Source organism: Thrips palmi, unplaced genomic scaffold (assembly GCF_012932325.1).
Source record: "Thrips palmi isolate BJ-2018 unplaced genomic scaffold, TpBJ-2018v1 HiC_scaffold_7, whole genome shotgun sequence".
Classification (NCBI taxonomy): domain Eukaryota; kingdom Metazoa; phylum Arthropoda; class Insecta; order Thysanoptera; family Thripidae; genus Thrips; species Thrips palmi.
The window spans coordinates 4,261,914-4,285,537 of NW_023144634.1; positions in this window are offsets into that span (position 1 = coordinate 4,261,914).

Here is a 23,624-nt window from a genome sequence, read left to right on the forward strand (position 1 = left end):
CCACACACCGCACCGGGGAAGCGCGCCAAGCGATCCTGCAGTTGTGCCCCGCCAAGGGGAAGGGGGCCGCGCCGCTACACTGCAGACTGATTCCGAGAGTCGATTTCGTCGCTCTGTCTCTCTCGCATGCATGGGCGCCCCGTCTAGGCGCGAGAGAGACAGAGGGGCGGAAACGACTCTCGGAATCAGTCTGCTGTGCCGTCTGCCTACCATCGCCCCTTACACCGGAACACGAACACGAGAGCAGGCGTCGATCACGCGCTCCACCCCGCCCCGCCCCGCCCCGCCCCGCCCCGCCCCGCCCGCATCACGCATACCTCGTGAGGCTCAGCATACTCCTCCAGGAGGTCGATAAGGACCTGCTTCTTGCCATGCAAACGCGCGGTGTGTGTGTGTGTGTTCTTGGATTACGCGAATAAAAACACAGTACACGAACTGCGATTAGCCCCAGGTGCCACGGAGTGGGGGAGGGGGAGCCCCTCCGCTTCGCGCCTGCACCAGGCAGCCTGGGCAGGCCCGCGAAGCACCGCCGTGCGTGGGCTGGCCAGGCTGATTCCAAACGGCGGCGGCTTTCGTCGCTCCGTCTCTCTCGCACTCATGGGGCGACCCGTCAGGGTGCGAGAGAGACAGAGCGAGCGCGTCGGCCGTCGAACACGCCGACACCGCATTCGGCCGCCCTCAGTGATTGTGCGCCGGCGACGTGCCCTGCATGTCGGCGGGTGGCGCGCCGGCCCGCCCGAGCAGGCAGCCAGGCAGGCAGCCAGGCCGGTATCGCAAGTTATGACCCATCGGCACACACTTTTCTTTCAGTTTGAATAAAACGCCGCGCCGACGATTCGCACTCAAAACACGTTTCCCCACTTGAGGAAGGCCTGTGTGTGTCTGCGCGCTCGCTCGTGTGTGTGTGTGTGTGTGTGCGCGTGTGTGCGTGTGTGTGCGCACGCATAGAGTCTCCGCGGCTCGGGATTTTGGAGCGCGGCCAGGCCAAGGGCGGAGCTAAGGGCCGGGCGAGGCCAGCGCCAAAGGGTTTGCGGGCCTCGGGCCGGTGCTTTCCCCACTCGCTCTGTCTCTCTCGCACTCGCGGGGCGTCCCGTACGGGAGCGAGAGAGACAGAGCGAGGTGCCCGGAATGCCCTTGCCGGGATATCCAGCACCCGCCGCGCGAATCCACTTGCACGTGCGGCCGCACAGTGGGCCAGAAGCCGGTGGAGGCGGCCAAAACTCTAGACGCGTTTTGAGCTCCAGAGTCGCTAAATGGGCCTCGAACCGAACGTGTGACCCCACCAATGGATTGCTCTCCGAACGAGGAATCCATTGGTGGGGTCACACGTTCGGTTCGAGGCCCATTTAGCCACTCTGGAGCTCAAAACGCATCTAGAGTTTTGGCCGCCTCCACCGTTTTCGGCCCCACTGTGCGCCGCCCCGCCGAGCACCGCGGCGAGAATCGAGAGCAGCCTGTCGAGATATCGCCCGGAAAAGTGTCCGATTCGAATAATTCGGCCACTACTCGCCCGGCTATGCTCCCGCACTGCGAAACGCAAACCCAAAGACGGCCGCGCGACTCGGAACGCCCCTTGGACTGCCTGAGTGAGATGCCGGTGAGTCGTCTCTCTCGCACTCATGGGGCGTACCGCGCAAGGGTCAAAATTCCGATTTGACGTTTAATTTCTGTACCGGTGCCAACTTAAAAGTTGCCAGAAAATTTTAGCTCTCACCGATACCCTTACATTTAAAAAATGATACCTCAACCTTTAAATGGGTAAATAAAGAAAATGGCGTGATTGAAAAAAAAAAGTGGAAACTCTAGGGGGTCTACGCTCGACGGGGGGCTACAAAGATTAGGTGCGGTTCCAGGAGAGGTTCCCGTTTCGGGAGGTTCGTTCTTCGCGGACGTGCGGTCTGATCGAGAACACGCGATTTATGGACCAGCCCCGTATTTCAATTTTGTGAAACCCGGGGCCCCATTTTCCGTTCCCAGCGCACCTCGCTCCCCCCTTTCGCACTGGCTGTGCTCACCTGATCGAGAGAGAGAGAGAGAGAGAGAGAGAGAGAGAGAGAGAGAGAGAGAGAGAGAGAGAGAGGAGAGAGAGAAGAGAGAACCAGAAAGAGAGAGGCGGGATGAGAGAAAGGGATGGAGAGAGGCCAACAAGGGCGCAGGCTGCGCGGGGCTGCGCGGGGCCTGCCACGCCACGCCGCCCAATTTCCTGTCGGCTCGCGTGCTGCTTTGGCAAATTGGCCTATAAATTCGGCGAGCGTCAAAGATAGAGGAGTGGCGCAGTCACAATGCGGTGACGACTCCCTCGGCGAAAATCAAAACCACCGCATCATCAGGGCTCTTCACGCTCCATGCGTTTTATTCGCCACAAAAAAAAAAAGAAAGGGGGAAAAAGTGAAAGTCTGAAAATTTAAAGACTGGTGCAGGCCTTCAACAACCTTACATTATTGTGGTATCATGGTGGGGTGAGACCCTGGACGATTGACTACTGTCAAAAGGACATTGAAGGACATAGCAGGAAAGGGCAGCAAAATAAATCAAAGGACACAGGAAGGACACTGGAAGGACACCACAAAGCAAACGCCAAGGACACCCGAAGGACGCGGGGAGGCCGACTGAAGGCACGACAAACACTCCTCGCAGGGTTACCCAAAGGGTACCCAGCCTGCTATCAGCTATCGAGGAATGCTGCAGGCACCCGACCGACCACAGAAGCAAATTCCAGCGCCGGTGAGTCCACTCCACTGTACCTCCCCGGGATCAAACATCCCCAGCCGATCCACTATCTTCGAGGCGGCCCGGACGGTTCCTTGGAACTCCAAGTCCCAGCGACTACTCACAGCTCCGTCCGCCACGATTCCCAGAAATCTCTCGCGAGCCTTCCTCAAAAGTTACTTTTCATGCCAAATGCCTGGTGCGCGCAACGCGGGCAACGCGGGCAACGCGGGACCGAAAGGCCTTCGCGGTGGAAAGGTTCCAAGGCTCCAAGGCTGCCACTGAAGGGTTCCGGAAAGGGCGCTCAAGGGCCACGCTGGGCGGCCGGCTGCGGTTCCTCACTGGTCTTGGCCAGGGTCTCTACGCCCAGACGGGATGTGGATTTGAGGGTCGATCCGAGCAATGGCACGCCGGCTGGGATTGGCTGGGGCAACGCCACACACACACACACACACACACACAGAGAGAGAGAGAGAGAGAGAGAGAGAGAGAGAGAGAGAGAGAGAGAGAGAGAGAGAGAGAGAGAGAGAACATATACACAGAGACGAACGCGCACGTCACACTGACCACCCACACACTCCGTCCCACAATTCTGGTTACACAGGGTTTTGTTTTCCCTCACACCGGACAGCCCCCTCCCCTCCCCCTCCCCTCTTCTCAATCCGCATGTGACACACATGGCACCCACAACGTCATCAACTTTTTTTTCCCACCATGGCGTCACAGAAAACACGAAGCCTATCAGGAAGGAACGTTGGAACCGTAACAACACCAATGTCTTTTTTCCTGTATGCAAAATCAACCATCCCTTATTTACCGCCAAAAAAAAAGAAGTTACTCGAAATGGGTGAAAGATTTGCCCCCTACGTCGGCGAACCGCGCACGTCCCATTGCGCGCGCACACACTCACACGCAAATACATTTTCCCTCCCCTGAAAAACCCAGGCCCACTTTTTTATAGGAATGAAATCAAGCGAGTTGGAGGAGGAAGGGGGAGTGGGGGCTGGAATTGTCCCCTCGCGGTAAATGACAAAAGGGATCGAGGAGCACCCCGCCGCGCCCCGCCGCACCCCACCCCCTCCGAGGTGTTCGACTCGCTTGAGCCAGCCGGCGCCGTCGAGCCCCCTCAGCCCCGCGCGGCCTCTCGACGCCCCGCCGCGAGTCGCACAGGACACCGACGAGGAGAGCCTCCCGGCCTCGGCCCTTCGGAGCGCTTCGGCGTCAACCTACATCAAAAAACCGTCGCGCGCCGCGGCGGCGCGGCGGCGCGGCCCCCTACCCTCCGATTCCACTTACAGTAGGCCGATTTCCGTCGCCCAAGACGCCCTACCTATCCAGCAGCAAGCCGAGAAAACCCCAACCCCCCCCGCCCCGCCCCGCCCCGCCCCGCCGCGCCGCGACGACTAAGCGACTGCCGCCGCGCGTGGCCGGGAACACGTGGGTAATCGATTTCAACGGGGTCGTCATTGCAGTCGGCGGAGCAGCCCGTCTGTCTAGCGCGCAGAGACGAGCGGCACGTGGAAGAGAGAGAGAGAGAGAGAGAGAGAGAGAGAGAGAGAGAGAGAGAGAGAGAGAGAGAGAGAGAAGCCGCCGTGAGATTTTGTTTTTAACGCGCAGATAATGGCGGATGATAATGGACTGCCAAGTAAAAGCCTCGCCAGCACGCGGCGCGCTCTGAATCAGCCCCCCTCCCCCTCCCTTTCCTTCACCCGGACCGGTAGACATTCCATGTAGCCCCCTCCCCCTCCCCCGGGTATCTCTTTTCTTCCCATCCAACCCCCTGCAGGTCATGACGGCACAAAGGCTCTGCCACCACCACCACCACTGCAGCAGCAGGTCGGCCCTGCAGACTGAGAGTCGTCGCTCTGTCTCTCTCACACCTGTAGGACACGCCCCATGAGTGGGAGAGAGACAGTGCGAATGGCCTTGCAAGGCCTGCTTCGGCTGGGCCTGCCTGCCCAGCGGGGAGGCACGGGTCAGGGGTCCTGGCATTGAGGAAGCAGCTTTTCCTTCGTCACGCCACACAAAAATGCAGACAGTGACCGTCTTTCCAAAGGACCGCAGACTTCACTCAAACACCGCGAAATCCCAGTCCAAACACACCTCATGTACTCATCGGTGTATCGGTGTCCTAGCTGCATGTACTCCAATCACCACACGTTGGCAGCTCCTCGTCATGGATCCGTCGGAACTCACCTGGAACAAGAAACAAACCAACATGAGGCAAAATTCCACAAGCACACACACGCACACACACACACACACACACACACACACGCACAGAGTCAACATCCAATTTGACAAAGTGGGCGAGCTGCTCGCGACACGCGGCCACGCACGCGCTGATGAGCATTCATTGATCTGCAGCCTCATTTTGTTTGCAGGAATTAGCGAAGGGAGGAACCGGGGGGAAAAGGGGGATGGGGGCACGCTTCATTAGGAAGGTTGGGGGGGGGGGGAGTCGCCAGGAATCCACACTCATCGGACGAGTTCCCGCCTCATCCATACATACTTCTCGCATGACTTCTCGGCGCCTCCAACTTTCCCGCCGCGGAGCGCCGGTCGCCCAGACAGCTTGGTCACCCACCCTGCACCGCCACGCACTCGAAAAAAAAAAAAAAAGAAAAAAATGGCGGTATTTGAACCCCGAACCCAGGCACGCCCCGGTTTTCGACAGTGTCGTCCGCGCCGCGCCTCGCTTCTTAGGGCCGCTCCCACGACAGGCAGTCAGTCGCTCGAGACAGGAAGCCCCGTCCAAGTGGCGCGCAGGACGAGGTCAGGGCGGGGAGGGGGAGGGGGAGGGGGGAGTGGATTTTCAGCACGCCATCGATTTTCGCTGCAGCGTTATCAATGAACACGGCACGACTGAGCGCGACCGGGGAGCCGAAATCACTCACTGCACGACCAGCAAGCCGACTGATTCCGACAGTCGTCGCTCTGTCTCCCTCGCACCTGTATGCAACGCCCCATGAGTGCGAGTGAGACAGAGCGACGACTCTCGGAATCAGAATGCTGATCGGGCCGCGACCGAGACGGACGCCGTCACCGCGGGGCCCCGGGGAAAAAGTGGGGAGTGAGGCTCTTCTGCCACTCCCCGACGAGAGAATATAATACGAGGCAGAATAAGCATTTTTCGAGGACTAGGCCTTCTCCGCGCCAAGTGCTGCAGGGCCCAAAAGTAGCCCCCCCCCCCCCTCCCCGCCGTGACGATCTCCTCGTTCAAATCAGATTCAACAGCGCCGCGCCACTGTAGGAAAACACACGACGCGACATCGTCTCCCAAATTCCGACACGAGAAAACGGTGTGACGCTTCGTACGAACGTGTAGAGCTTTCGGCGCCTAGCGCTCGTCTAACTGCGCAAACAAACCTCGGCTCAGCGCGGCTGCGGCACGCCGAGAGAGAGACAGAGATAACCGCAATTTTAATGCGGGAAGCATATCTGCGACGCCCCGCCCCGCGACTGTCACACTGCCTCCGCTGGGAGTCGCAGAAAAGGGAGGCGCGGCGCGCTGGTATCGCATTTCGTGCGAATATAATGACAACAACAAACACTCAGGGCGACGAAATAAGGAACCCAACGCCGCGACGACGACGGAGCGACCAAAGCAAGCAGACGAAAAAAAACACTCCGAACGTCAGCCTGTTTTCATCGTTAACGCTTAACACCTCACGCAATGTTTTGAGCATACATAGTACAAACTAATTAACTTTATCATGCGGAGAAATAGTTCGTAAATTACGAAGCATTTTCTTTGTAGGCTTATGTGCATATGTTCAAATTACTTACTGTTATAGCAAGATGCTTTTTTTTTTAAGGTTTAAAATAGTTTGTGACGTTTTCAGAGTGTTTAGAATACTGGAAACTGGGTCCCGCCCCGCCGCGAAGCATTTCGACTTGGTACCGCCCCGGCCGGTCGGGTAAACGCATTTCAGCAGACGCATCCCCTTAGTGCAACAGGATCAACTCGCGCTGCGTTACCGAGCCTCTCTCTCGGCCACCTTTTTGCCTTTATCCGGAGGGGGAGAGAGAGAGAGAGAGAGAGAGTTTTTTTTTTTTAGTTTTTACAATTGTTTATTGGGGGGATTTTTGTTTACAATAAGGGCCGGGGGGGAAAGAGTCAAAAATGTTATAAAAGCATGCCGTTTAAATGTTTCTTGAGGTGTTTTTGAAAAGTGATGAAGTGCAGTGTTTTACAATTTGTTCGAATTTTTATTTTTAAACAGTTAGCAAAGAAGGTTTTTTTTTTTTTTTTTTTTTTTTTTTTTTTTTTTTTTTTTTTTTTTTTTTTTTTTTTTTTTTTTTTTTTTTCATTTTCTTGTTGAAGTTTTTCTTTTTCATTTTCTTGTTGAAGTTCTGGCAGATCTAAATGGCGAGCAGGGCACCATTTATCAGAAATGTTTCTATGAAATTTTCTTCAGTTTTATTTATTGATGCATGGTACTCTTCAAGTAGAAGTCAAAATTTTTAATCTTCTTTGAAAGATGATGAGATAGTTTGGAGGTGGGGGAGATGGTTCTTTAATTTTTTTTGGTATGATCTATAGATGGTGCTCTTGGTAGAGAGAGAAGAATGTTGGCAAGTCTTGTAGCAGGAGTGATTGGGGAGAAGCCAATTAGTGCTTGTTGAAGGTTGAGTGGGCTGGTGCTTTGGGTGATTTGGAGAATTTTTTCTGAGGTGAAAGACCAAAGCGGCTTTGTTGTCTTGCATTTGAAAATCATGTGAATGATGTTTCCTTCTTTTTCCCGGGCACCAAGGACAATGGGGAGAATCTATGATATGCCATGCGTTGAATTTCTTCGGGGTGACTAGGGCATTGTGAAGAAGTCTCCAGGAAATGTCAGAATTTTTTCTTTCAATTGGAGAGTGGTAGATGGAGGACCAGTTGAAATTCTTCCTATACCACTGTGACATTCCATTTACTTCAGGTTTTGTTATCAGCGGCTGAAGACATGCTTGGTAAAAAATTTTTCTTTCCAGCGGGGAAAATTTTTGGGTTGGCTTGGTCTTGAACGGTGAATTGAAATCTCTGTTCTTCAAAATCTGAGTTTTCTTTTTGACTTCCTTTTTCTTGCTGTTGATGTAGGTTTTGATTTGCTGGTAATTGATGGAGAGTCTTCTTTGGAGTGACAAGGAAAAATTTTTGGAAGTTTAGATTTTTCCAGTTGTCATTTTCTTCAAGGAGTTGTTGCATCTTCTTGAATCCAGTTTTTTTCCATTCTGGAATTATCCTGAGTTTCTGTCCGTCTATAAATTTGCTTCCACTTAAAGGCATTTCTCTGATTGTTTCCATGGATAATTTTGTAGAAATTGGTCTTGGATTAATGTTGAGCCATGCATTCAGTAAGCTTTGATAAAAATAATTGAGATTGACAAAATAAGTTTCATCTTTTTCATGACTGAAGAAATGTATGGGAGACAATCCTCCATAAAGTGAGAGGTTGTAACGGTGAAAGAGAGAAGATGCATTTTGGGGGGAAAAAATTTTCTTGAATCTTGCTGGCCAGGTTGAGGCGGAGAGAATTAATCTTGGCACTGATGTTGATGAGGTCTTGACCGCCTTTTTCAAGAGGAGAGTAGAGATATTTTGGGGTAGCCAGTGTTTTCCCTGCCACACAAAGTCAACCATTGCTTTCTGTTTTTCTTCAACAAATGCTGTGGGTGGGTGCAATACATTTAGAACATGGATTAGAAGTGATCCAACAAGTTGGTTGCATATTATTTTCCTTCCCTGGTAGGAAGTGAGTTGGACAAACTGGGACCACTTTTTTAGAGTTCCTTTGACTTTGGTTGTGAGCATGTTCCAATTTCTTTCTTCATAGTTTTTTTTCATTTCCAAAATATACTCCCAGAAATTTTTCTCCTTCATTGTTGCATTGCGATTCAAATGGGGACGACGTTCTTGTTTTCCAGCTTCCACAGAAGAGAACGGAGGATTTTGTGTTGTTAAGTTGTCCTCCTGATTGTTGGCTGTAGATTTGAAAAGCTTCTGCTATTGTTTTGAAGTCTTGATCTGAAGTGATGAATAAGTTGATGTCATCCGCAAAGGCAGTGCCTTTTACAGATAAAATGGAGTTGGGGATTTGGTAACCTCTGAAGTGCACTAGGCTGTACAAGTAACGAAGAAAGGGCTCGATTGATATTATGTACAGAGGCCCTGCCAGTGGGTCGCCTTGTCGGACTCCAGTTTAAAAAAAAGAAAGGGGCAAGAAGAGTCGAGGTTATCTTGATGTATCCTTGAGTGCCACTTAGAAGTGATATTATTGCATTGCAGAATTTAGGTCCAAATATGCAACTTCAGCAAATGATGTAAATATTGGTGAGAGTTTTTATTGAAGGCTTCCGTCTGGCCAGGGGGAAAAGCCAGTGGTGGTTAGAGTTGGGATGTTGAGCGGGATAATGAAGGTTATCATAAATTGTTCTCTTTGGTACACAATAGCTTTGGTCAGATGACAGTAAGGTTGTCACCACACTTGAAATCCTCTTGCTGTATGTTCTAGATACAATTTTGTAGTCCACATTGATGAGTGCAATGGGCCTCCAGTTCTTGAGTTTCATCCTGTCCCCTTTCTTGGGTATTGGTGCAATTACAATTTTCTTCATTGATTTTGGAAGTTCTCCGGTTTGTTGAAAATTCTGGATAACCTTGAGAAAGATGTTTTTGATTTGTTCCCAGAAAAATTTATAAAACTCAATGGGAAGTCCATCCATTCCAGGGGCTTTGTTGAGCTTCGCTTCATTTATGGATGTTTTTTTTCTTCTTCTGTGTGGGCTGGTCGCAAAATTCTTGCTCCGCCTGAGAGAGTCTTGGTAAGTTTTGGTAGATGGGGTTGGCTGGGTCAATGGTGGTGGTATTTTTGCTGCTGAAGGATGACTTGTTGATTTTGTAAAAAGAGAAAATTTCTTTTTTGTCACAAGTAATTTTTCCATTTATTTCCAGTTGATCTATGGCGGCAGAAGGCTTTCCTTGTTTAGCCATTCTGAGGAAGAACTTGGACTGTGTGTTGGCTTCTTTGCAGAAACTAGTTTTCAGATTTTTCAGCTTTTCTGAACTTGTCTGTTGGTAAGCATCTGAAACTTCTCTCTGGCACTCTATTAGCATTTCTTCATCATGTCTTGATAGTTTGTGTTTGGATTCAATGTAATTTATTTGAGCATGGAGTATAGAAAGTTTTTCTTGCTTCTTTTCTTTTAGTTTCTTCATGAATCGCTGAGATGCTAACTTTATTTCTTGCTTCAGGTCACCCCCAAGATTGCAATATTTTGATTTTCTTCAAGAGATTTTTCTTCAAAGTGGGAAAGAATATTGCACACTATTTCTCTATATTCTTTAGATTTGAGAAGATCCGTGTCCAATTTCCAATAAGGTGGATGATACTTCTGCTGGTTGGCGTTGAGATTTACATGGACACTGGAGTGGTCCGAGAAAGATGGTATAATTTTAGTGTTGATGACTAGGTTGAGATCTCTCTTCCTAGTGTACACTCTATCTAGTCTTGACATGGGGTGATTATGGTGAAGACCTCTATAAGTGAACTGTGATTTTCTTGGATTAAAATCTCTCCAGATGTCTGACATGTTGTGTTGCTGGAGTAAAACTTGAAGTTCACGAGCAAGTTCTGTTCTTTTTTCAATGCAGTTTCTTCTGTCTTCTTCTTTTAGGGTGACATTCCAGTCCCCAGCTAAAAAAATTTTTTATTCTTCATTTTGCTTCTCTATGTACAGATGAATTTGCTTGATGACAGTTGAGGCTAGATTATTTTTATGAGGCATGTAAACATTTATTAGATGGTACTCTTGATCACTGATTTTAAAATTAAGTGTTTGTAGATAGCCGGGCACTGGATTTTGATGTGACAGTATTACTATTTTTTTGTAAAATTTATTTTTGATTGCGATTGCCACACCCGATGCTGGCTGTACTGGTGGGTTTAGAAGATAATGGAAATTACTCGGATAGGCCAAAATTGTGCCAGGATGAAGGTTGGTTTCTTGCAGCAGGATGATATCACTATTGTTGGTTCTTGAATATTCTTGAAGACTCAGCTGTTTTTTATGGCTTATAAGTCCTTGGGTGTTGAGTGAAAGAATGGAGAGCATTATCAAAATAATGCATGTGAAAGCATTTTTTGAAAAAGTAAAAATCTTGTAGTGGAAAACAAAATGCTATAAAATAGAATGCTTTAAAAATATTTAAATATAACATTTTTAAATGAGACTACTTCTTGTCAGGGACTTTGAGAGCAGCAGTTGCACGCTCTATTCTTCTCTTCAGGTTAAAATCACTACACAGGAGTTCAGCTTTATCAAGATGCTCTATCAGAGCAGTCTTGTCAATGTGATACTGATCAGCAAATTTTTTTGGATTTGCTTTTCCCTGCAGTTTATGAGGAAACTGGAGAATTGAAGCTGGGTTATAATTTGATTATCAAAATCCATTTTCTTCATTATATCTTGAATAGTCTTCTTCTCTTCTTTCTTGTCTTTCTTGGAGAGTTTTATTTCTAAACTGTCACAAGAATCAAAGTCCACATCTGAAATGTCACTTTCACTGCTGTTTTCCACTGAATCATTTTTTTAAAATTTATTTCCTGTGACTTCTTGTTTATCAGGTGAAAAACCAGCACTCCTCTTCTGGCTCTTGGCTTGACTGTCTCTATTTGAAGCACTTATAGAGATTGGAGATGAGAAATCAAAAAAAATAGCTGAGTCTCCTGATGCGTTGAGGCTTGAAGTTTCTTCTGGTGCAACTATAGCTGTGTCAGAGGATTTGTGACGGTTGGGTTTTTTGAAGCGATGACTGATGTTGAAGTTGAGAGTTTTCTTGATTTGAAGAACGTTGTTTGGGGATGGGTGAAGCTATGTTTAGAGTTGAGCTCAAAACTGGGGGGCGTTTTCTTGCTGGCCTGTCTGGCCTTCTTGAGTTGGCTGAACAGTGTGCTGTCTCACTTGCTGGTTGTTGTAGACCGGCATGAAAGTGGTTTGATTGAGAATGCTGGTACTGGCTCGAGGGATGTTTCTTCTTTCTTGAGTAGTCCTGGGGGGGAGTGGTTGAATAACGAGCCCCAACAGGGTTTTTGGAAGAGGGGAAATTCTCTCTCATGAAGTTCTTTCTTCTTACATTTTCCACATTGTGACCTGGGACCAGACAAAAACTGCAGATAATTTCATCTGTTTCAATGTACAGCATTGACTTACTTCCATCAATCCTGTTTGTAATGGGGATTTTCTTCGGCATTTCAGGGCCATCTCTTGAAGTGATGATGTAGATTGATCTTCGCCAAGACTTGATGTGACGTAGATCTTCATGGGCAGTGGAGACTCGAAGTCTAGATGGGGCTGACACAATTTTTCCATATGGTTGTAGTAGCTGCTTCAGTTTATCGTTTCCCCTCTCTGGAGGACAGTTTGAAATGACAAACTTTTTGGCTTCAGTGACATACTTCCTGATTGGAATGTATACGTTTCCAATGGTTACTCCCCTTCTGTGCACATTTTGTTTTCGTACGTTTCATCAGTGAGGTACATGCAGACTCTTCCTCCGCTAAGTCTTGTGGCATAATGGATGTTTTTACCTGAGATTACGTCTGCTACTGCACGAAGGCATTGGTCTTGAAGTACATTGTCAGTGTTTTCTAGAATGATGGCGAATTTCTTTGAAGGTGAGTAAGAATTCGGAGTGGTTCTGTTGTTGTTTACATTCTCAGAGGGAATGCCATTCGTAGGTTGATTGTTGACACTGCCGTTTTCGATGTTTTGGTGATCTTGATCGATGTTTTTGGGTTCGGGGGTGGTGGTTTTCTTCTGGATCGATGAATTCTTCGGAGTATCCGTAGTGGTTTGGTGAGGATGCAGCAACTTGAGCGAAACTCATGGTGATGTTGAGGTTATGCCAGGCGGGGGCCCCGGGGTGGTCCAGTAGTGAATGGAGATTTTTCGTCTCCAGACGAAAGGGGGAGTAAAAAATTTTTATCACATCTTGATGATTGATGGAAACATTCACTAATTCACTTTGGGTGGGTCCCAAAAACTAGCAAGAAACTAGTTAAAAAACTTTTTAAAGCAGGAGCTGCACACGGTCAACTATCAGTGGTCCCCCGAGAGAGAGAGGGGAGAGAGAGAGAGAGAAGAGAGAGAGAGAGAGAGAGAGAGGGGAGAGAGAGAGAAGAGAGAGAGTGCCGGGGGTCCTCAGACAGGCCCAAGGCCAGGTTTAAGGGGCACTTGTCTGTTTTGCAGTGCAGGGGGCATGATGAGGCCCAAATGGCATCACCATGGTGGTCTAGCCCCTTAAAGGTAATGGGAATGCAGCATAGGCGCGCGTGTGTGCGGGTTGCATACGCACACGGCGCTCCAGCCGCGCAGCTTAGAGGCAAAGATAAACAACAACCATTCAAAACTTGTTATAGAATCCTGAGCCGACCTACTGGGCCGTTTCTTGTAAGCGAAGCCCGGATGTATTAACATTACCTACTGGGCTGGCTGGTGTTGGCGGTGCATCGTGCGTGGGAACTTCTTCAAACTGACGTGCGGGTGTTTTCGCACAAACATGAGCCCACCTTCTTTATTGATCCGTTCGCAACAACACGCCACTCAATGCGCTGTTCATCGATACGATCGACAAGTCGGCGGCCCGTCGACGCCGCCCCGTCCCTCGACGCTGTTGTGTTTTCCTTCGCAAAATACCCCTCCCTTTTTTTCTGTCTTCACCGGCGTGTCCAATAGCATTGACGCCCCCCCCCCTTTTTCCCCCGGCGCCCCTTCAGACCTCCAGGCGGCAGCGGCTAAAGCAACAGCACAGGGGGCGGCGGCGGCGGCAGGGTCCTGAGGCACGGCAAAAGAGGACCAGCGCCCAGGAATGCCCCCTGCCCCCTCCCCCGGCCGTGTCCTGCTCTCCTGTTACACCGACTCTGCGTTCGAAACACGTACCGCGGGGAGGGGAGGGGGGCGGCATGGCGGATGGGAATGTGGCTGCAGGTTCGCGGGTAGGTGGGCGAGCCGCAAGCGCACCCCTGGCGGCTGGGCACCTCCCCGCTCCGCCCCGCCCCGCCCCGCCCGGCGGTGAGGCTCGTGTGACACACAGAAAGCCACTAACGTTCCCCGCTGGCACGCCGCACCGCCGCCATGCCGCCAGCGAGGGGGACGCAGAGGCATCCAGGCTCCACCAGCCGCCTGATTCCGCAGAATAGTCTGTCTCTCTCGCACCCACACCGCACGCCCCATGAGTGTGAGCGAGAGCGGCAGGCCCGTCAGCGGCAGGCCCCAGGCTGGGCCCCAGCCAGAGGTGAAGGTTCCTCGGCCGCTGGCTCGCTGGCCGAGCGGGAATGGAAAGTTCCACTAATCCCTGCTGCAAAGGATAAAACTTCGATCAAACTCTCAACGGCGAGCGGCGAGGCACAGCAAGGCCAGATGCTGCTGCCGGCCCCTCGCTCTCGTCGGTCCAGGTCGGTCGTTTCGTCGCGTTCCATCTTTCCAGTGTACTTTGTTGTGGCGGAATAACGGGACGGCAGACGCTCTGAAATCCCAAAGCACAGAGTCGCACTCAAGATGACAGAATGACCGGATGACGTCATAAGGCTCGGAGCGCGCCGCCGAGCGCCGCCACCGCCGCGCCGCTCTTGAAAATATGCCACGCCATAAACTGGGGCAATCATGGCGCGACCCTTTTCCCGCAAACTCCGCGGCCGGGCCGCCGGAACACTCCGAGCCAGGATGACAAGGCCGCCGGTACACTCCGCGCCAGGATGACAAGGCCGCCGGTACACTCCGCGCCAGGATGACAAGGCCGCCGGTACACTCCGCGCCAGGATGAAAAGGCCAAGGGGTAACCAACTATAGATTTTCATGTACACTGATTATATTTAGAGTATGATTACATGTAATTTATTTTGATTATTTTAGTATTTATCACTGATTATAGGAGGTTATTATGTTGACTATTGGGAAATATTGGGGATTATTTGAGCGGCGACCTCAGAAAGCTGTTAAAGTGTCGGAAATTCAGAGTGACTTTGGGCAGCCACTGCGTCAAATTTAGTTGCGGTCATGGGCCTTCCTCGACGCCTTACTATTCTGAAGACCCTACTCTTTTATGCCCCGCCTCGGGAAGGCTTTGACCGCTGATAGTTTGGGAGCAGTGGTCTCGCAAAAATGGTCAAAATGTGAATGAATTTCAGAAAATCACCGTTTTTGCTGACTTTGAGCGGTCACTGCGTCCAATTTAGTTGCGGTCAAAGGCCTCCCTCGACGCCTTACTATTCTGAAGACCCTACTCTTTCATGCCCCGCCTCGGGAAGGCTTTGACCGCTGATAGTTTGGGAGCAGTGGTCTCGCAAAAATTGTTAAAAGTGATTGAATCCCCGAAAGTATGATTGTCATTTCATTGGATGATGTTGATTATTTCACTGATTACCAACTAAACGTGCAATGATTATCTTGAGTTGGGACCCCTTGGAAAAGGCCGCCGGTACACTCGGTGCCACAACAATATTTAGGCCACGCTCATGCCACAATTTTCACACTTGGTGGCGGGGGTGACCACTGCGGGTCTGCACTCTACCTATCAGACCCCCCCCCGTTCTCTCTCTCTCTCTCTCTCTCTCTCTCTCTCTCTCTCTCTCTCTCTCGCTCTCTCTCTCTCTCTCTCTCTCTCTCTCTCGGTGTGAGTGCCACTGGAAGCGCTGACTTGCTCGCGGGCTGGACGAGCACGGAGGAGGATAAGGCAAATAAATGGGGGCCGGCCCCCGCCCCTTTCCCTCATTCTACCGCCTGAGATCCGGTCGGCTTAACCCTCAGCCGGCTGCCATTATCCATCCCCCCCCCCTTTTCCTCGGCTTCATTTCTCCTTCCCATTATTTCCCGCCCCTTTCTTTCCCTTTTTATTGTTATTATTGCATTGTGTGTTTCCCCTGATTCTTATACTGCGACGCCTTTTCACGCTGCCCAGCACGTCGTCCACGGCGTCGTCCACGACGTCGTCACCGCGTTTCCGCCACCAGAAGTTGGGATTGAATCGCCGCGTCGCCCCCCCCCCCCTCTCTCTCTCTCTCTTCTCTCTCTCTCTCTCTCTCCTCTCTCTCTCTCTCTCCTTTCTTTGAAACACAGAAAAGGCATCGACGCGCGCCGCGTTGTGACTTACAGTTTCACCTTGAGCTTAATTAATTTGCGCTCCCTTTTCGGCGGAAGATTTCCACTCATTTAGCCCCCCTCTCCCTTCTCTCTCTCTCTCGCTTCCGCGGCGTTCTTCTTCCAGTCCGTGATTTATGGAGATAACGACTGGAGGCGCGGTTTTCTTTAGAAATACCCAAAAGCGTGCGGCCGCCCTGCGACGCTCTGCCACGCCCTGCCACGCCGCGCCGTGCCACGCCACGCCGTGCCACGCCCTGCCACGCCGTGCAACGCCGTGCCACGCCCCGCCACGCCCTGCCCACGCGAGGACCATTCCTTTCGCTTATGGCGTCCGCCTCTTTTAAATTACCCGCCGCAGTTTGCGTCGCCTCGATGCTGCGCACTGATTCCGAGAGTCGTTTTCGTCGCTCTGTCCCTCTCGCACCTGCACGGGACACCCCGTGAGTGCGAGAGAGACAGAACGACGAAAACGACTCTCGGAATCAGAGCGCGCTGATTAAAAGAAAGCCAGCGCCGCGCGTCCTCGTTCCGCCGCCTCGCACCGCGCACGGTGCCGTGTTTATCAAATCAACAGGTGCTGGCGACGAACGTGAATCGTAACAAATGTGAAATCAATATCCGCGCGCGACTCGCGTCCAAACGAATGTGACACAATATTCGTGACAGGCTTCACGTCCGTCCGAATGCGCGACGGCACATCCGCCGCGTTCGACGCCACCGCACAATGGGCCAGAAGACCGGTGGAGGCGCTCCAAGTCCCGGACGCATTTTGCGCTCCAGCGTCGCTGAATGGGACTGGAACCGAGCGTGTGACCCCACCAATGGATTCCTCGTTCGGAGAGCAATCCATTGGTGGGGTCACACGTTCGATTCGAGTCCTGTTTAACGACTCTGGAGCTCAAAACGCGGCTAGAGTTTTGGCCGCCGGCGCCGGTCTTCTGGCCCACTGCGCGAGGCGGCGTTCCGGTCAGCCCGCCCGTCACTGCCTCGGACTCGCCATTAAAAATTGACCGCGCCGGCCGCACACACTCGAAAAAAAAAGGAGGCACACTTTTATCTGGAACACCAAAAAAAGTGATTGTTTATGCAGGTCGGCTGGAGGTGGCAGTGGTGGGAGGCAGGCTGCAGCGAGGTGAGGCGAGGCACGGTCGCGGTGACAAATTTGCACCTGATGGGCCGGCTGAGACTGGGACGCGCAGGGACGCGAGGGGGCGCGGCCCCCAGGGACTGCACCCCCTCATAAACACCCGCCCCGCCCCCCCCCGCCCCCCCCCGCCCCCCCGCGGTCCGGTGCGAGAAGACGCCGGGGAAAAAAGGCACCCGGACGGACACCAGCGGTTCAAAAATTCCCCCCTCTCTCTCTCTCTCTCTCTCTCTCTCTCTCTCTCTCTCTCTCTCTGAGTACAGCACTGGCGGTGCGCCCCAAACAGACACGGTGCCCGCGGCGGCCGCTTCCAGAGCAGTTCCAATCAGCGGGTACCTCCAAAAGTACCTCAAAGGGGCATTGCAGGGAGAGGTGGGCGTCGAACACAGCCAGCAGACTCATCCCGAGAGTCGCTTTCGTCGCTCTGTCTCTCTCGCGCTCATGAGGCGTCCCGTCTGGCTGCGAGAGAGACAGAGCGACGGGAACGACTCTCGGAATCAGTCTGCTGGCGCGCTGGCGCCCACCCCGCCGGCCGCCGCACCCCCAGCGACTACTGCGGTCCAACTTGTCTTGTCCGCGGTTGGCAGGGGGAACCGCATCTGGTCCGAGAGCGGCAAAACGCCCACCGCCCGCCCACCGGCCGCCCACCCCCATGGGGGCTCCACGGCCGCGCCGGGGAGGGCCTGGGCCTGCCCGCCAGCCTGCCACACGCACGTCAAGGAGACAAACCGCATGCGCGCCAAGACCACCAAGGCCACCAAGGCCACCAGCGCCAGCAGGTGCTCGATGAAAAAAACACGGACAACATTTTGGCGGACCTCCGGTCTCCGGTCCCCTGTCGACGGCAGCGTCCCTATTTTCCGGCTGGTCTTCCCTGACCGCAGTGAGGCAGGCACATCGTCTTTCCGTCTCTCTCGCACTCGTGGGGCGCCCCGTGGCGGTGCGAGAGAGACGGAGCGTGGTGCGGGTCGGGTGCGTGGCGTCCCCCAGGTAATGACGGCCTGGGGGCAGGCCGGCCTACGTCGGACGGAGTGGGCCAGATCAAGCCACAATTAAGACGGGGGCGTGACGAGCATGGACAAGCCGGGCAAGGCCGGCCAGCCGCAGAACGGACGCACAGGCCTCGCACAGGGACGCAGAAGACCGGTGGAGGCGGACAAAACTCTAGACGCGTTTTGAGCTCCAGAGGCGCTAAACAGAACTCGAACAGAACGCGTGACCCCACCAATGGATTGCTCTCCGAACGAGGGGTCCATTGGTGGGGTCACACTTACTGGTTTCGCAGTGCACTACGCATAAGAAAAATATGTACAAAATTATTTTGCTAATATACGCCATTTTAGGCGACTGCCTTCCCCGCAGATGTTTTCTCCCCACGGGGGACAGTCACCCCTCCGGCGCGTCCGCGTCCGCGCGCCTCCCGGACTGAGATGTGCCGTCAGTGGCTCTCTTATTAGCATCGCATTTCCATGGCATTATTTCACCGCCGTTTTTTTCCGTCTCTTCTTTCCGCCTGCCACTGACGCGGCCCTGCGGACTGATTCCGAGAGTCGTTTTGGTCGTTCTCGTCTCTCTCGCACTCGTGGGGAGTCCCGTGCAGGTGCGAGACAGACACAGCGACGAAATCGACTTTCGGAGTCCGTCCGCAGCCTGAGGACCACACCATGTCACGCGCGTCGTCTTGTCCGTCTGGGCTCCAGGCAGCCTCCAGGTGGATTCCCAGGTGCGTTCCAGGCGCTCCAGGACGTTGCCTGGAGAGCAACCGCCCGTGTACGTGGTCTCCGTGGGGCAGCATAGAAGCTTCTAGAATCCTGGAGAAGGCCAAGCAACGCTAAGGCCTTTCCAGGAGGGCTTTCGAAAGCTGCAGACTCGGGCAGGGTGCTTTTGGAAGACTCAAGGACGATTCGATGACTCTTCCAGGATCCAGGATGCTTTCCAGGATGGCTTCAAGGCACTTTCAAGGCACTTCCTTAGACGCTTCCTTCCAGGAGTCTTCCAGGACCATTCAAGGACGCTTTCACGGCGCTTCCTGGACGCTTCAAGGATGCTTCCAGGACGGTTCCAGGACGCCTCCAGGCGGCGCCGGCCCGGAGGCGGGCACTGTCACACCGTCAGCGCCGCGGCGCGACATTCAAAATACTTTCCGGCGCCAACAAAAACACGGTAATGTCCTTTGCGCGCATGAAGGGCGTGAAGGGCGTGCTTGAGGAGTGCGACGGAAGCCGTTCCTCACCCGGCATGCCGCGCGATGCCGCGCCAGGACTGAGTTTGTGCCACAACTCCCGCCAGCTGCGCCCCCCCCCCCCTTCCCCGGGGGAGGGGCGCCCCGCGCAGCCCCGCACTGCCCAGCCTGTTCCTCTTGTTTCCCAACTGTCCTCGACCATTCCAACTTTGCTCTAACCTTCGCCGCCGTGTGTCAGTGCTGCACGCCCTGACCGCCCCCAGCCCCAGGATCGCGTCGGCGTGGACGCCACGGCCGGAAGCATGTAAAAATGCACTCTCAAAACACACTACTTAGGCCTGCAAAAGAAAAGTAGCCTGTCATAAAGGTAGCCTGTCAACTTGACGCGGACGAGACGAGCCGAAAATAACTGCCCCACCAGTGTCCCTGTTGCTCCGCGCTGCTCACGACGGCAATCGTCTGTCGCTTTCGCGTTATTGTTATCCAGTCAAACTTTCCGCCAGATGACACTGCAGATGGCCCCGCCCCGCCCGGCCCGGCCCAGCGACGGTAAAAGTTCTCAGACTTTCACTTTCCGCGTCCGTCTCAACAACAACAACAACAACAACAACAACAACAAACAACAACAACAACATCATCATCAACAACAACAACAACAACAACAACAAATAAAACAAGAGCGACAAGACGGGGCGAAACAAAGGCGGGGAAAGATTACAGGAGCTTTAGAAAGAAGGGCGACGCCACCTGTTCTCATCCCGAGGCTCGCTCAATTTGCATGCAAAAGAGGCAATGACCGGCCGAACCGGCGCCCCGCCAGTGGCCCCGCCAGCAGACCGAGTCGCTTTCGTCGCTGCGTCTCTCTCGCACCCGGAACGCCCGGCGAGTGCGAGAGAGACAGAGCGACGAAAGCGTCTCTCCAAAATCAGTGCGCTGCTGTACAGTGGCCCTGACAGTGTTCCCGGGGCGCACGACGGAGGCTGCCCGGTACGGCCCAGACGCCGTTAACGGGACCTAACGACCCCGAAAATGGTCAACAAAGTCGATGAAATCAGCGGAAACCAAATTACGACGACGACAAAGTGTCGCCCCGCCTCGGTCTCTGCCTTCCGAGGAGCCATCGCCCATGTAAACATTCGGGGGGCGCGGCCCGTTCTGCCTTGAGCACTGCAGCTCGGAATGACCGCCTGCCTTCACGTTCGGGGACTCGTTCGCGTCAAACAGGCCATGACGCCGCCAGCCAGGCAGCCAGCCACGCAGCCGGCCAGGCAGCCAGCCAGGCAGCCAGCCACGCAGCCGGGCCCCGCAGCAGCCCGCAGCCAGCCACGCAGCCACCACGCAGCGCCGCGCCAGCCACGCAGCCAGCCACGCAGCCAGCCACGCAGCCAGCCACGCAGCCAGCCACGCAGCCAGCCACGCAGCCAGCCACGCAGCCAGCCACGCAGCCAGCCACGCAGCCAGCCACGCAGCCAGCACGCAGCCAGCCACGCAGCCAGCCACGCACCCAGCCACGCAGCCAGCCACGCAGCCAGCCACGCACCAGCCACGCAGCCAGCCACGCAGCGCCGCGCCAGCCACGCAGCCACCCAGCAGCCAGCCAGCACCCACCCCGGCACCCCAGCCCGCGCCACCCCAGCAGCCCCACGCAGCCCCCGGCCACCCACCACCCGCCACGCAGCCAGCCACGCAGCGCCGCTGCCAGCCCCATTCTTTTTCCCGTTGCGCCGGGAAGCCCCACGCAGTCGCACTGACACTTTCAATGCACTGGAAACAATAGGTTGGCAGCAGTGGCGCCGCAGCGCGCCGCAGCCGGGCGTTGCCAACTTCCGGTGCCCCAGACAATGACTCAAATCACCAATATCAGGAAAAATAGGGGCCCGGCCACGTCGCTGGTGTCGAGAGCCTGCACTGTGAGTTACAAAGAAATTCGAGCTGTGTTATAGGCCTAACACAGTGGCATTTTAGCGCAAAGCCTAATACGGAACAAATTTAGTACATTCGTATCACTCTTGGTGCATTCCCTTCGCAATCGAACGGGGAATTTCTTCGTAACACATTCAGCGTGCCCGTGTGGAGTTAGAGGGGCTGTGTCCGACCGCGCCAAGCCGAACCTGCCTGCGGACTGATTCCGAGAGCCGTTTTCATCGCTCTGTCATTCCCTCGCGCCTGTCCGGGACGCCTCCACGAGCGCGACAAAGACAGAGCGACGTAAACGGCTCTCGGAATCGGAGTCTGCTGGACCGCAACGGCCAAACTCGAAAGGGCCGAGCGACGCGAGCGACGCGGATTCCGGCTCACTTCCCGTGGCGTCCCCACTCGCCTGCCACGCCACTACAACACGACCAGTGAAACACTATAGGCTGTCTAGGCCCACAGAGACGATGACACACGCACAGAGAGAGAGAGAGAGAAAAGGAGGGGAAGAGGGGGAGAGAGAGAGGGGAGAGAGAAGAGATACAGACACAGTCTTCCCCCCCCCCCCCCTTTCATCCCTTTGTATTCCGACCAGGGGTCCACCTCTGCCCAGGGACGCGCGACGCACCGACCGACCGAGCAGCTAGCTGGCCAGGCCCCCCTGCGCGTCCTCTTAGTCTCTTTGTTTTCCCGTCCGAATCCCCTCCCCCCCCCCCCCTCCCCCCCGGCCCTCAGCCCTTGTCGTATCGATAACGGATTAAGAGAGCCCATAAAAGTGCCATTGTATGCGTGACTCGTCATGTGTGTGTCGAGAGCGCGACGCAGAGCCACGCATCGCGACGCCCCTTGGGTTGGGCCGCGCTTTGCCCGGCATTGCCGCCCGTTAGCGGCGGAAGCAAAACCAACACGCATTTAACGCGCCGCGCGGAACAACGCGCTGGAATTTCCCAGCATAACACGGACCGTGGCCAAAGCAAAGAATCATAAAGCAAAAGTTTCAACGATATTGATTTCGCACGAAATATCCCCGTCCGTCTGGTGTTGATTTTTCCGGGGGCGTTAAACTTTCCGTCCCCTTTTTATAGGTTCCTCATTCTTGCCCGCCGAGTTTCGCCGGCGAGACTGCAGCAGCGACATCGCGCGGAAAACAACAACAACAAAAAATTGGCCGATATTGATTTTGCGCTGCGTGGCGCGCGCGCATAGCGACGGACAACGCGGGCCTCGGTTCGCCGCCGCCGCCGGTTCGCCGCGGTGCGAGCGAGACAGACGCTGTCATTCATCATCATCAATAACGCCACACCAGCTGAGCAACAGAGACAAAATGAGGGGTGGGGGGCTCGAAAAAAATGGTGACAACGCCGAGGCGTTCCCCGCACATCCGGCCAAATCAGCTGGGCGCGCCGCCGGCGGTGTGGCGGTGCAGCAGTCTGATTCGGCCGGTGTTTCGCTCTGTCTCTCTCGCACCCGTGCGGGCCGGCCCGCGAGTGCGAGGGAGACAGAGCGATCGGGAATCGGCCCGCCGGCCCGCCGCGCGTGTTCCCACCGTGATCCAGTTTGGCGCGCTGCGCGCAGCTTTCGCCCGGGCCGCGCACAACAACACCCTCCTCGTCGATATTCCATTTCCGAGCAGCGAGGCGCGGCGCGCGCGGCCAGTCGGAGATCCGCAGCCACGCCATCCGCGCCGAGACGAACCACTCCTCGGCCGCCAGGCAGGCAGGCAGGCAGCCAGCCAGGCAGCCAGCCAGGCAGCCAGCCGCTTGACGGCTTGTCGGATTGATTCGCTTGTTGCAGCGCTCAGCTGATTGGCCGAATTCAGCGCGGCCACGTCGCGACTGCGGGGCGGGGCGGGGCGGGGCGGGGCGGGGCCGCCCAGAGAGCCCGCACCGCCTCGCCGACGACGGAATGCACAAGTGCCTCCGGAGAGCCCCGGCAGACGCGCCTTGAGTATTCCGCATGTGAAGCTCGCTCGCTCGCGTGGGGGGCAATTCGGGCCCCCGCCCCCGTCTCTGTCGCACTCGCGGGGCTTGACGCGGGGGTGCGAGTGAGACGGAGCGAGGTCGCGCACACCGCACGCCGCGCCGTCGGAGGCGGTCTTGTAGTGCGGATAAACAGCACGGCGGCGATATTTGCTCAAGCTTGCCGCAAAAAGACAGACAGCGGCGTCCCGGCCCGAAGGCCTTGCCGAAGGCAGCCGGCGCCTCGTCTCTCCGCTTCCAAGCCGTCGGGCCGTCAGGACGGCGGCGGTGGCGGCAGGCAGGACGCAAGGCAGGCCGAGTTTTCTGCCTGGGTGGCCAGCTGCGGCCCCGGGAGGTACAGTACAAGGCCATTCAGGGAGAAGCCAGGCAGCCAGGCAGGCAGGCGGGTGTAGGGCCCAGCGCGTCTCAATTCAACACACAGAGTGCTATTATTTGGCGGGAAAAGAGCGGTCTAAAAAGAGAGAGAGAGAGAGAGAGAGAGAGAGAGAGAGAGAGAGAGAGAGAGAGAGAGAGAGAGAGAGAGAGAGAGAGAGAGAGAGAGAGAGAGAGAGAGAGAGAGAGAGACGAGAAG